This window comes from Triticum urartu, chromosome 6A (genome assembly GCF_056163025.1).
Source record: "Triticum urartu cultivar PI428250 chromosome 6A, HENAU_Tu73, whole genome shotgun sequence".
NCBI classification, from domain to species: domain Eukaryota; kingdom Viridiplantae; phylum Streptophyta; class Magnoliopsida; order Poales; family Poaceae; genus Triticum; species Triticum urartu.
In genome coordinates, this window is record NC_141878.1 from 535,107,210 (window position 1) to 535,120,444 (window position 13,235).

A 13,235-nucleotide genomic window follows, 5' to 3' on the forward strand; every position below is an offset into this window, starting at 1 on the left:
CAGGCGACGCCGAAAACAATGAAGACCCTATCGAGGCTGCATCCGGACAGGAGGAACATGACAACGGGCAAGATAACCCTAATAAACAGGCCATGCCCAATGACCCAGATGATGATAGTTATCATCCAGTCTCTGAGGATGATGAGAACCTCGGCAATGAGGACTTCATCGTGCCTGAGGCACCCCTCGAGCAGGAGTGCTTCAAGCGCCAGCTAATAGCCACGGCAAGAAGCCTGAAGAAGAAGCAGCATCAGCTCCAAGCTGATCAAGACCTGCTCATTGACAGGTGGACTGATGTCCTGGCAGCCGAAGAATATGGCCTCGAGCGCCCAGCCAAAAGTTACCCAAAGCGCAGACTGCTACCTAAGTTTAATGAGGAGGCACCAGATCCCATACCTCCCTCACACAATGCGGACCGACCACCGTGTGGTCGGGATAGTGCGGCAGACCGACCACTCCGCGATCGGGATAAAGCGGCAACTCAGGCCGAACAACAGCCCGCCCCACCGCCTCGCAAAAACAGGGACAGAATAGCTCGGGACCATACATACGACCTTCGGCAGGTCTAGACAGTAGAGCGGGACACACCAGATCAATCTACGGATCGCGAGGACGCTTCCCGACTCGGGATGACGGCTACCTATTCGGACGTGATAAACCTAGTCACACCCGGGCCGATAACTGCAGACGGACTTCATCGGAGGTGCGCCGTGACTCGGCCCGATATAGAGGCGCCGCACACCCTCTCTGCTTCACAGATGAGGTGCTGGATCACGAATTCCCGAGGGGTTCAAGCCCGTCAATATTGAATCATACGACGGAATAACCGATCCCGCAGTATGGATTGAGGACTTTATTCTCCACATCCACATGGCCCGTGGAGACGACCTCCACGCCATCAAATACCTCCCACTAAAGCTCAAAGGGCCAGCTCGACACTGGCTAAATAGCCTGCCTGAAAATTCCATCGGCAGCTGGGAGGACTTGGAAGAAGCCTTCCTTGACAACTTCCAAGGTACATATGTCCGGCCACCCGATGCTGATGACTTAAGTCACATAGTTCAACAACCTGGAGAGTCCGCCAAAAAATTCTAGACTACGTTCCTAACCAAAAAGAACCAGATCGTCGATTGTCCGGATGCCGAAGCCCTAGCGGCCTTTAAGCATAGCATCCGTGACGAATGGCTCGCCCGCCACCTCGGCCAAGAAAAGGCGAGGTCCATGGCAGCCCTCATGGCACTTATGACCCGCTTTTGCGTGGGAGAGGATAGTTGGCTGGCTCGCAGTACAAACACAGCCAATGAAGCAGGCCCCTCCAAGGCCAAAAACAGCACCAGCAAGCTCCAGCGCAACAGACACAAACGCCAAAGCAATGGCGATAACACCGATGACACTATAGTTCATGCCGGATTCAGTGGCTCCAAGTCCGGCATGCAAAAGAAGCCCTATAAAAGGAACAGCGGAGGACCATCCAGCTTGGACCGCATACTCGATCGTCTGTGCCAGATACATGGCACCCCAGACAAACCGGCCAACCATACTAACAGAGATTGTCGGGTCTTTAAGCAAGCCAGCAAGGTAAAAAGCGGAAACAAGGAAGGGGAAACGCAGAGCGAGGACGAAGACGAGGAGCCCCGGCAGCCGAACACTGGGGGGCAGAAGAAATTCCCGCCTCAAGTCAAAACGGTGAACATGATATATGCTACACACATCCCCAAAAGGGAGTGCAAGCGCGCACTCAGGGACGTTTATGTGGTAGAGCCAGTCGCCCCAAAATTCAACCCATGGTCATCATTCCCGATCAACTTTGATCGTCGTGATCATCCAACTAGCATCCATCATGGCGGTTCGGCAGCATTGGTACTCGACCCAATCATTGACGGATTTCACATGACACGAGTCCTAATGGACGGTGGTAGCAGCCTCAACCTGCTCTATCAGGATACAGTACGCAAAATGGGCATTAATCCCTCACGAATCAAGCCCATGATAACTACCTTTAAAGGAGTTATACCAGGCGTAGAGGCCTGTTGTACGGGCTCGATCACGCTGGAGGTGGTCGTCGGTTCCCCGGATAACTTCTGAAGCGAAGAGCTAATCTTCGACATCGTCCCCTTCCGCAGGGCTACCACGCACTGCTCGGACGAACCGCGTTTGCTAGATTCAACGCGGTGCCACATTATGCTTATCTCAAGCTCAAGATGCCCGGTCCACGCGGCGTCATTACAGTAAATGGAAACACGGAACGTTCCCTCCGTACAGAGGAGCATACCGCAGCCCTAGCAGCAGAAGTACGGAGCGGCCTTCTCAAGTGGCACCATAATCCGGCCACCGAGCCCCTGGACATTGTTAAGAAGGTCCGGACTACACTGCAACAGGGCAGCTCGGTTCGTCAAGAGCTGAATTAGTAAGTTTGGCCTCCGTCCCAGCCCTGATGAGGAAAGGGCATCCGTACCGCACGTACATAACTACGCACTCAAAACCCCATGGGTACTAACAGAGGCATAACTCGCTCGCGATCCACAGTGCGGCTTGACCGACCCTGGGATTCGCACGGCTTTATTTTTTTCTTTTTATTATGGTTTTTTCTCTTTTCGAGGTCTATGCGGACGACCCGTTTGCAGAACACACCAAGGAGGCATGGAGCGCTGGCATACAAGGGAATCCCCAGGTGGTCTCTATTAAACGATTGCGATACTTGTTTTACATACCCGCATGCAGCTCGCCCTTGGTTGCGGCATGTTAAACAGCTTTACTTGCTTATCGCATCACTTGCACAAAGTACGCCTCGACGTACTAATTACATCACAATGGTGAATAAATGGTGGTGTCAGCTTATTATTTAATTTTCATGTTTCCTCACCTTTGTATATATTACTTATTGCACACGTACACCATGGTACGTATTACGGCGTCAGAGGCTTCATTATACCCCGCATTACGGCAATAAAAGTCCGAACACTTTTCCAGTATAGTTCGGTACCCTAAACTTATAGCATTATATGCATCGGCTCCGAATCATGTCTTTGGTCAATAGTTGGGTTGCCCGGCTCCTGTGCTTACTACCTTACGTTCCGCTATATCGGCTAGGGTAGTAAAGGGAGAACTACTGCGATTGTGTCCCGGTTCTTCCGGACGAGCACCTCAGTAGAGAAAGCCAAAAACTAACTGTCATGATGCGACGAGAGCTGGTCAGCTGTTCGAGAGGTTCCAAATCGTTAGAGTTTTTTTCGCTTCTTGCGAAGAATCGGTTCCTCCGATTAGGCGTGTATAACGCCCCTAGTTCGGCCTTCCGAATACCAGGGGCTTCGCCAACTTTCTTAATTGTCAAACTCTTATGGCTAAGTGAGGGCGGTAAAGGCCGCATAGTCTGATTGCCTTGTTCGTTGCGCTAAACACCTCCTTTAAGGACCAGAATGTGGAGTAAAGAGTGTTTTGATTTATCTCAAACACCCCCGTACTAACTACGTGGGGGCAGAAGCCGACGACTGGTCAACCCTCAGATTTCATAAATGTCCGCACAGGAGGTAAAATGTAAATCGCAAGTGTAAGGGCATATTTATCCCTAAGGTGTTTTGGTGATTGATGACAATGCTTTTGCAGACTAATCATGTGCTTTGAGCCTTTCAGAGATTCATCCTTTCGCACGAGACGATTCTTTCCCCTAGGAGTTTTTATTCAAGACGGTGTAGCTCTTTCGTTTCTAGTTTGGTGGTCTTGTCTCGTAGGAGTCACCGTACTATCAAGAGGGGGTCCGCTTTGGTAAGGCTAGGGTGGAATCATCACGTACACTTCCTTTTCGCACCCTCTAAGCCTTCCCGCATCGATGGAGGTCTCTTTCCCTGCGTTATGAGCCTGCTTTGGTCCAAGCGATAGTACCGCGGTACCCAGCAGTAGTACCGCTTGTGGGTCCTCAGCCGCAGTACCGCTGTGGTACCGGGCTCCTACCGCGTCGACTCGAGGGGGTCGCCTCTCGTGTCGGGTTCTGCGGCACTTAGCAACGGCAGTAGAAGCGGTAGTACCGCTCGAGAGCGGAAGTACCGCCCTACCACCGCGGCAGTACCGCACTGAGCCTGTTTCCTGCTCACTCTCCAGCCCTCCCAGACTCCACGGCAGTACCGCGAGGGAGCGGTAGTACCGCTAGGCCCAGCGGTAGTACCGCTGCCCCCTGCGGTAGTACCGCCCTCTGCGGGGCTGTTTTGGGGGATAACAGTTGGATTGTTCCCCCTTGTATAAAAGGGGGTCCTCTTCTTCATCGTTGACTTACCTCTTCCCCAAGGCTCCATTAATGCTCCAAGCTCCATTTTCGCCCGATCTCTCTCCCTAGCCAATCAAACTTGTTGATTTGCTCGAGATTGGTTGAGAAGGCCCCGATCTACACTTCCACTAAGAGAAATTTGATTCCCCCCACTAATCCCTTGCGAATCTTGTTACTCTTGGGTGTTTGAGCACCCTAGATGGTTGAGGTCACCGCGGAGCCATATTCCATTATGGTGAAGCTTCGTGGTGTTGTTGGGAGCCTCCGATTAAGTTGTGGAGATTGCCCCAACCTTGTTTGTAAAGGTCCGGTCGCCGCCTTCAAGGGCACCAATAGTGGAATCACGGCATCTCACATTGTGTGAGGGCGTTAGGAGAATACGGTGGCCCTAGTGGCTTCTTGGGGAGCATTGTGCCTCCACACCGCTCCAACGGAGACGTACTTCCCCTCAAAAGGAAGAAACTTCAGTAAGACATCCTCGTCTTCACCGGCTCCACTCTTGGTTATCTTGTACCTTTACTTGTGCAAGCTTATTTGTGTTATTTCCCTTGCTTGCTTGTGTGCTTATTGTTGTTGCATCATATAGGTTGTTCACATAGTTGCATGTCTAGACAACCTACTTTGATGCAAAGTTTAATTTGGTAAAGAAAAGTTAAAAAAATTTATTTGCCTATTCACCCCCCCTCTAGTCAACTATACCGATCCTTTCAATTGGTATCAGAGCCTCATCTCTTTACTAAGGACTTTGCTGTCCGAAGAGTATGGTTGACATCATAGACGATGTGGAGGAGCACTCCGGTGTGAATCCGATCTCGTCTACGGGCGATGGGGGAACCTTGGTCTCTCGTGAGAAATTCATTGTGGCCTTGGAGACATTGAAAACCTCCATGACGACCGAGGTTGAAAGCATGTTTACTAAATTCATTGAAGGGCTTAAACTATCCACCGCACCGTTGAAAGTGGGTGATCCCACTAACAAGGTGACGGATGCTAACTCCGACAAGGGGGAGCTACTAGTGAAAAGGCTCCTTCTTCTAGTGGTAAAAATGGCACCGCCATCTTTGCCCATGTGGAACCTCCACTTTTTTATGGTGGACTGATTCCTTCCACTCATTTGAATCATGCCGGTCCTCCCCCTAAGATTGTGAAAAATGAGGACTTTGATTCTTGGGTCTCTCGGTTTAAGCGTCATTTAAATCATGTGAATACTAATCTTTGGAGAATCATTGAAGAAGATTTCTATCCACATGACCGGAGCAACTTCACTCCAAGAGAAGCCGCGGATAATCAATTCAATGAGAATGCTCTCTTCATCATCCAAGATGCAATTCCACCCGAAGATCTTCCTCACCTCCGGCCCTACGCCATAGCCAAAGATGCATGGCACCAAGTTGTTTCTCTCTACCGGGGAAGCGCAAGCATTCAACGCTCCAACTATGAAGTGGTGCAAGATGAAGCCGATGAGTTTGCAATGAAGGAAGATGAAGAACCTCGTGAGCTTTATCGAAGAGTAGCCAAACTCGCGGTTTCACTCCGAGATCATGGGAGCAAGGACACGGATGACAATTGGATCAAGTGCAAATTCCTCAAGGCAATGATGCCTTACCACAAGGCTATGTCCTCCTTCATTCATCAAAGGCCAGACATCCACACCTTGTCCTCAAGTGAAGTGTTGGATGAGTTTGTGGCTATGAGCATCTTGGACAAGACCGCCGACAATGCGGTGCTTCGCTCTCAAAGGGCAAAGAAGCTCAACCTTGCATTGAAGGCCAAGGTTTGTGTTGAAGAAGAAGAAGAGGGAGAAGAGGAAAGCAACTCCGAAGATACAAAGTATGCCAATCATGAGCACATGGCACTTGCTTCAAGGCAATTTTGGAGCAAGAAAAACTCAAGGCCAAACTTCAACAAGAACAACTCAAGTGGCACGAAGAGCAAGCAACGTGTGAGGACTTGCTATAATTGTGGCAATGTGAGCCATTTTGTTGTGGAGTGCCCGTATGAGAAGAGGGAAGACAATGGTGGCAAGCTCATCCGAAAGGACAAAGCCAAGTCTTTCCCAAACAAGAGCAACTTCACCAAGAAGACCCCTCACAAGGCGTTGGTGGTTCAAGAAGAGTACATGAGGATGATGATGATGATGAAGATGGTGAGTCCGTTGCCATGGCCTCCGTTGCCATTGCAACAACTCCATGAGTGTCTCTCTTCAACTCACCCAATGAGAACATCACCGCCAAGTGCCTCATGGCTAAAGCCACCAACAAGGTAACCCCCAACATCAAAACTACCATCATTAATAATCCTTCCTTGATGGATTGCATTGATGAATATGAGGGATCTAATGTGGAGGAAAATGAGTTTGAGTCCTTTATGTGTAAACTCAAGGGTAAATCCAAGAAGCACTTCGTTGCTCTCTTGGAACAACTTGGTGAAGCCAATGACATGATCGAGGCTCACGAAGATACTATCTCTAAGATGGAGGGGCATAGTCGTGACTATGCCGATGAGATTTCGCATCTTTCCAATGCTCTTGAGGAAGAGCGTGGTCTTCGTTTGGCTCTTGAGGAGTCACAGAATGTTGATCACGCTAAGTGATACGTCTCCAACGTATCTATAATTTTTGATTGCTCCATGCTATATTATCTATTGTTTTGGACATTATTGGGCTTTATTATCCACTTTTATATTATTTTTGGGACTAACCTATTAACCGGAGGCCCAGCCTAGAATTGCCGTTTTTTGCTTGTTTTACGGTTTCGAAGAAAAGGAATATCAAACGGAGTCCAAACGGAATGAAACCTTCGGGAACGTGATTTCCTCATCGAATACAACTTAGGAGACTTGGATCCTACGTCAAGCCACATAACAGGAGGCCACGAGGTAGGGGGGCACACCTACCCCCCCCCCCAGGCATGCCCTCCACCCTCGTGGGCCCCCTGTTCCTCCACCGACGTACTTCTTCCTCCTATATATACCCACATACCCCCAAACGATCAGATACGGAGCCAAACCCCTAATTCCACCACCGTAACTTTCTGTATCCACGAGATCCCATCTTGGGGCCTATTCCGGAGCTCCGTCGGAGGGGGCATCGATCACGGAGGGCTTCTTCATCAACACCATAGCCCCTCCAATGAAGTGTGAGTAGTTTACCTCAGACCTACGGGCCCATAGTTAGTAGCTAGATGGCTTCTTCTCTCTTTTTGGATCTCAATACAATGTTCTCCCCCTCTCTTGTGGAGATCTATTCGATGTAATCTTCTTTTTGCAGTGTGTTTGTTGAGACCGATGAATTGTGGGTTTATGATCAAGTCTATCTATGAATAATATTTGAATCTTCTCTGAATTCTTTTATGTATGATTGGTTAACTTTGCAAGTCTCTTCGAATTATCAGTTTGGTTTGGCCTACTAGATTGATCTTTCTTGCAATTGGAGAAGTGCTTAGCTTTGGGTTCAATCTTGCGGTGTCATTTCCCGGTGACAGTAAGGGCAGCAAGGCATGTATTTTATTGTTGCCATCGAGGATAACAAGATGGGGTTTTCTTCATATTGCATGAGTCTATCCCTCTACATCATGTCATCTTGCTTAAGGCGTTACTCTATTTTTAACTTAATACTCTAGATGAATGCTGGATAGCGGTCGATGAGTGGAGTAATAGTAGTAGATGCAGGCAGGAGTCAGTCTACTTGTCTCGGACGTGATGCCTATATACATGATCATACCTAGATATTCTCATAACTATGCTCAATTCTGTCAATTGCTCAACAGTAATTTGTTCACCCACCGTAGAATACTTATGCTCTCGAGAGAAGCCACTAGTGAAACCTATGGCCCCCGGGTCTATCTTTATCATATCAATCTCCTACTACTTTGCTATTTACTTTGCCTTTATTTTACTTTGCATCTTTATCATAAAAATACCAAAAATATCATCTTATCATATCTATCAGATCTCACTCTCGTAAGTGGCCCTATAGGGATTGACAACCCCTATTTGCGTTGGTTGCGAGGATTTATTTGTTTTGTGCAGGTGCAAGGGACTCACGCGTAGCCTCCTACTGGATTGATACCTTGGTTCTCAAAAACTAAGGGAAATACTTACGCTACTTTGCTGCATCATCCCTTCCTCTTCGGGGAAAACCAACGCAGTGCTAAAAGAGGTAACAAGAAGGATTTCTGGCACTGTTGCCGGGGAGGTCTACGCAAAAGTCAACATACCAAGTACCCATCACATACCCTTATCTCCCGCATTACATTATTTTCCATTTTCCTCTCGTTTTCCTCTCCCCCACTTCACCCTTGCTGTTTATTTGCCCTCTCTCTCTCCTCCCTCTATTTGCCTCTTTTTGCCCGCTTGCTTTTTGTTTGCTTGTGTGTTAGTTTGCTTGCTTGTCACGATGGCTCAAGATAATACTAAATTGTGTGACTTCACCAACACCAACAACAATGATTTTTTAGCACTCCGATTGCTCCTCTTACCGATGCTGAATCTTGTGAAATTAATGCTGCTTTGCTGAATCTTGTTATGAAAGATCTGTTCTCCGGCCTTCCTAGTGAAGATGTCACTACCCATCTAAATAGCTTCATTGATTTGTGTGACATGCAAAAGAAGAAAGATGTGGATAATGATATTGTTAAATTGAAGCTATTTCCATTTTCTCTTAGAGATCGTGCTAAAGCTTGGTTTTCGTCTTTGCCTAAAAATAGTATTGATTCATGGAACAAGTGCAAAGATGCTTTTATCTCTAAGTATTTTCCTCCTGCTAAGATCATCTCTCTCAGAAACGATATTATGAACTTTAAGCAACTTGATCATGAACATGTTGCACAAGCTTGGGAGAGAATGAAATTAATGATACGTAATTGCCCTACTCATGGTTTAAATTTATGGATGATTATACAAAAAATTTATGCCGGATTGAATTTTGCTTCTAGAAATCTTTTAGATTCGGCCGCGGGAGGCACTTTTATGGAAATCGCTTTAGGAGAAGCTACTAAACTCCTAGATAATATTATGGTTAATTATTCTCAATGGCATACTGAAAGATCTACTAATAAAGAGGTGCATGCGATAGAAGAAATTAATGTTTTGAGTGGAAAGATGGATGAACTTATGAAATTATTTGCTAATAAGAGTGTTTCTTCTGATCCTAATGATATGCCCTTGTCTACTTTGATTGAGAATAATAATGAATCTATGGATGTGAATTTTGTTGGTAGGAACAATTTTGGTAATAACGCGTATAGAGGAAATTTCAACCCTGTGCCTTATCCTAGTAATCCCTCTAATAATTATGGTAATTCCTACAACAATTCTTATGGAAATTATAATAATATGCCCTCTGATTTTGAATCTAATATTAAAGAATTTATTACTTCGCAAAAGAATTTTAATGCTATGATTGAAGAAAAATTGCTTAAGATTGATGATTTGGCTAGGAACATTGATAGAATTGCTCTTGATGTTGATTCTTTGAAACTTAGATCTATTCCACCTAAGCATGATATCAATGAGTCTCTCAAAGCCATGAGAATTTCCATTGATGAGTGCAAGGAAAGAACCGCTAGGATGCGTGCTTCCAAAGATGCCTTTATTAAAGCGTGTTCCTCCAATACCTATGAAAATCAAGATGAAGATCTAAAAGTTATTGATGTGTCCCCTATTAAATCTTTATTTTGCAATATTAATCTTGATGAAACTGAATATGATCTTCCTTTACCTAGAAGGCGTTCTAAAAATTCGGAGTATTTAGATCTTAATGATGAAATTGATGAAAGTGGGATTGGAAGAAATAAAAATCTAGATGTTGCTAAACCCACTATATTGGATTTCAAGGAATTTAATTATGAAAGTTGCTCTTTAATTGATTGTATTTCCTTGTTGCAATCCGTGCTAAATTCTCCACATGCTTATAGTCAAAATAAAGCCTTCACCGAATATATTGTTGATTCTTTGAAACTTAGATCTATTCAACCTAAGCATGATATCAATGAGTCTCTCAAAGCCATGAGAATTTCCATTGGTGAGTGCAAAGAAAGAACCGCTAGGATGCATGCTAAGAAAGATGCCTTTATAAAAGCGTGTTCTTCTAGTTCCTATGAAAATAATGATGAAGATCTAAAAGTTATTGATGTGTCCCTGCTACCTCTTGAGCACTGCGTTGGAAGAGGAAGGTATGATAAAGCAAAGCAGCGTAAGTATTTCCCTCAGTTTTTTAGAACCAAGGTATCAATCCAGTAGGAGGCTACGCGCGAGTCCCTCGTACCTACACAAAAACAATAGCTCAACGCAACCAACGCACTTAGGGGTTGTCAATCCTTTCACAGTCACTTACGAAAGTGAGATCTGATAGAGATGATAAATAATATTTTTTTTGGTATTTTTGGTATAGAGATGCAAAGTAAAAAAGTAAAAGCAAAGTAAAAGTAAAGCAATAATAAAGTGATGGAGATTGATATGATGAGAAAGAGACCCGGGGGCCATAGGTTTCACTAGTGGCTTCTCTTAAGAGCATAAGTATTCTATGGTGGGTGAACAAATTACTGTTGAGCAATTGACAGAATTGAGCATAGTTATGAGAATATCTAGGTATGATCATGTATATAGGCATCACGTCCGAGACAAGTAGACCGACTCCTGCCTGCATCTACTACTATTACTCCACTCATCGACCGCTATCCAGCATGCATCTAGAGTATTAAGTTAATGAAAACAGAGTAACGCCTTAAGCAAGATGACATGATGTAGAGGGATAAACTCATGCAATATGATGAAAACCCCATCTTGTTATCCTCGATGGAAACAATACAATATGTGCCTTGCTGCCCCTTCTGTCACTGGGAAAGGACACCGCCATATCGAACCCAAAGCTAAGCACTTCTCCCATGGCAAGAACAACCAATCTAGTAGGCCAAACCAAACTGATAATTCAAAGAGACTTGAAAGATAACCAATCATACATAAAAGAATTCAGAGAAGATTCAAATATTATTCATAGATAGACTTGATCATAAACCCACAATCCATCGGTCTCAACAAACACACCGCAAAAAGAAGATTACATCGAATAGATCTCCACGAGAGAGGGGGAGAACATTGTATTGAGATCAAAAAAGAGAGAAGAAGCCATCTAGCTACTAGCTATGGACCCGTAGGTCTGAAGTAAACTACTCACACTTCATCGGAGGGGCTTGGATGATGATGTAGAAGCCCTCCGTGATCGATGCCCACTCCCGCGGAGCTCCGGAATAGGCCCCAAGATGGGATCTCGTGGATACAGAAAGTTATGGCAGTGGAATTAGGTTTTTGGCTCCGTCCCCAATCGTTTGGGGGTACGTGGATATATATATAGGAGGAAGAAGTACGTCGGTGGAGCTTCGAGGGGCCCACGAGGCAGGGGGCGCGCCCTCCACCCTCGTGACCGCCTTGTGGCTTTCTTGACGGAGGGTCCAAGTCTCCTGGATCTTATCTGATGAGAAAATCACGTTTCTGAAGGTTTCATTCCGTTTGGACTCCGTTTGATATTCCTTTTCTTCGAAACCCTAAAACAGGCAAAAAAACAACAATTCTGGGCTGGGCCTCCGGTTAATAGGTTAGTCCCAAAAATAATATAAAAGTGGATAATAAAGCCCAATAATGTCTAAAACAGTAGATAATATAGCATGGAGCAATCAAAAATTATAGATACGTTGGAGACATATCAGTCCCCTATTAAATCTCTGTTTTGCAATATGAATCTTGATAATGATGGGACTGAATATGATCCACCTTTACCTAGTAGGTGTTCCAAGAATTCTGAATCTTTTGATCTTGATGCTAAATTTGATAAAAGTGGGATTGAAGAAATTAAAACCCTAGATGTTGCTAAACCCACTATTATGGATTTCAAGGAATTTAACTATGAAAATTGCTCTTTGATTGATTGTATTTCCTTGTTGCAATCCGTGCTAAATTCTCCTCACTCTTATAGTCAAAATAAAACATTTACTAAACATATCGTTGATGCCTTGATGCAATCTTATGAAGAAAAACGTGAATTGGAAGTTTCTATCCCTAGAAAACTTTATGATGAGTGGGAACCAACAATTAAAATTAAAATTAAAGATCATGAATGCTATGCTTTATGTGATTTGGGTGCTAGTGTTTCCACGATTCCAAAGACTTTGTGTGATTTGTTAGGTTTCCGTGATTTTGATGATTGCTCTCTAAACTTGCACCTTGCGGATTCCACTATTAAGAAACCTATGGGAAGAATTAATGATGTTCTCATTGTTGCAAATAGGAATTATGTGCCCGTAGATTTTATCGTTCTTGACATAGATTGCAATCCTTCATGTCCTATTATTCTTGGTAGACCTTTCCTTAGAACGATTGGTGCAATTATTGATATGAAGGAAGGAAATATTAAATTCAAATTTCCATTAAGGAAAGTCATGGAACACTTTCCTAGAAAGAAAATTAAATTACCTTATGAATCTATTATGAGAGCCACTTATGGATTGCCTACCAAAGATGGCAATACCTAGATCTATTCTTGCTTGTTATGCCTAGCTAGGGGCATTAAATGATAGCACTTGTTGGGAGGCAACCCAATTTTATTTTTATTCCTTGATTTTTGCTCTTGTTTAGTAATAAATAAAAAATCTATCCTCTGTTTTAGTTGTGTTTTTTGTGTTTAATTAGTGTTTGTGCCAAGTAGAACCGTTGGGAAGACTTGGGGAAAGTCTTGTTGAACTTGCTGTAAAAAACAGAAACTTTAGCGCTCACGAGAACTGTTGTCATTTTTATTTGGAAAGTGTTATTTAGTTAATTATTTTTGCATATGATTAATAGATAATTTCCTCACGTCCAGCAATTTATTTTAGAATTTTTGGGGTTCCATATCTTGCGCTAGCTACAGACTGTTCTGTTTTTGACAGATTCTGTTTTTCGTGTGTTGTTTGCTTATTTTGATGAATCTATGGCTAGTAAAATAGTT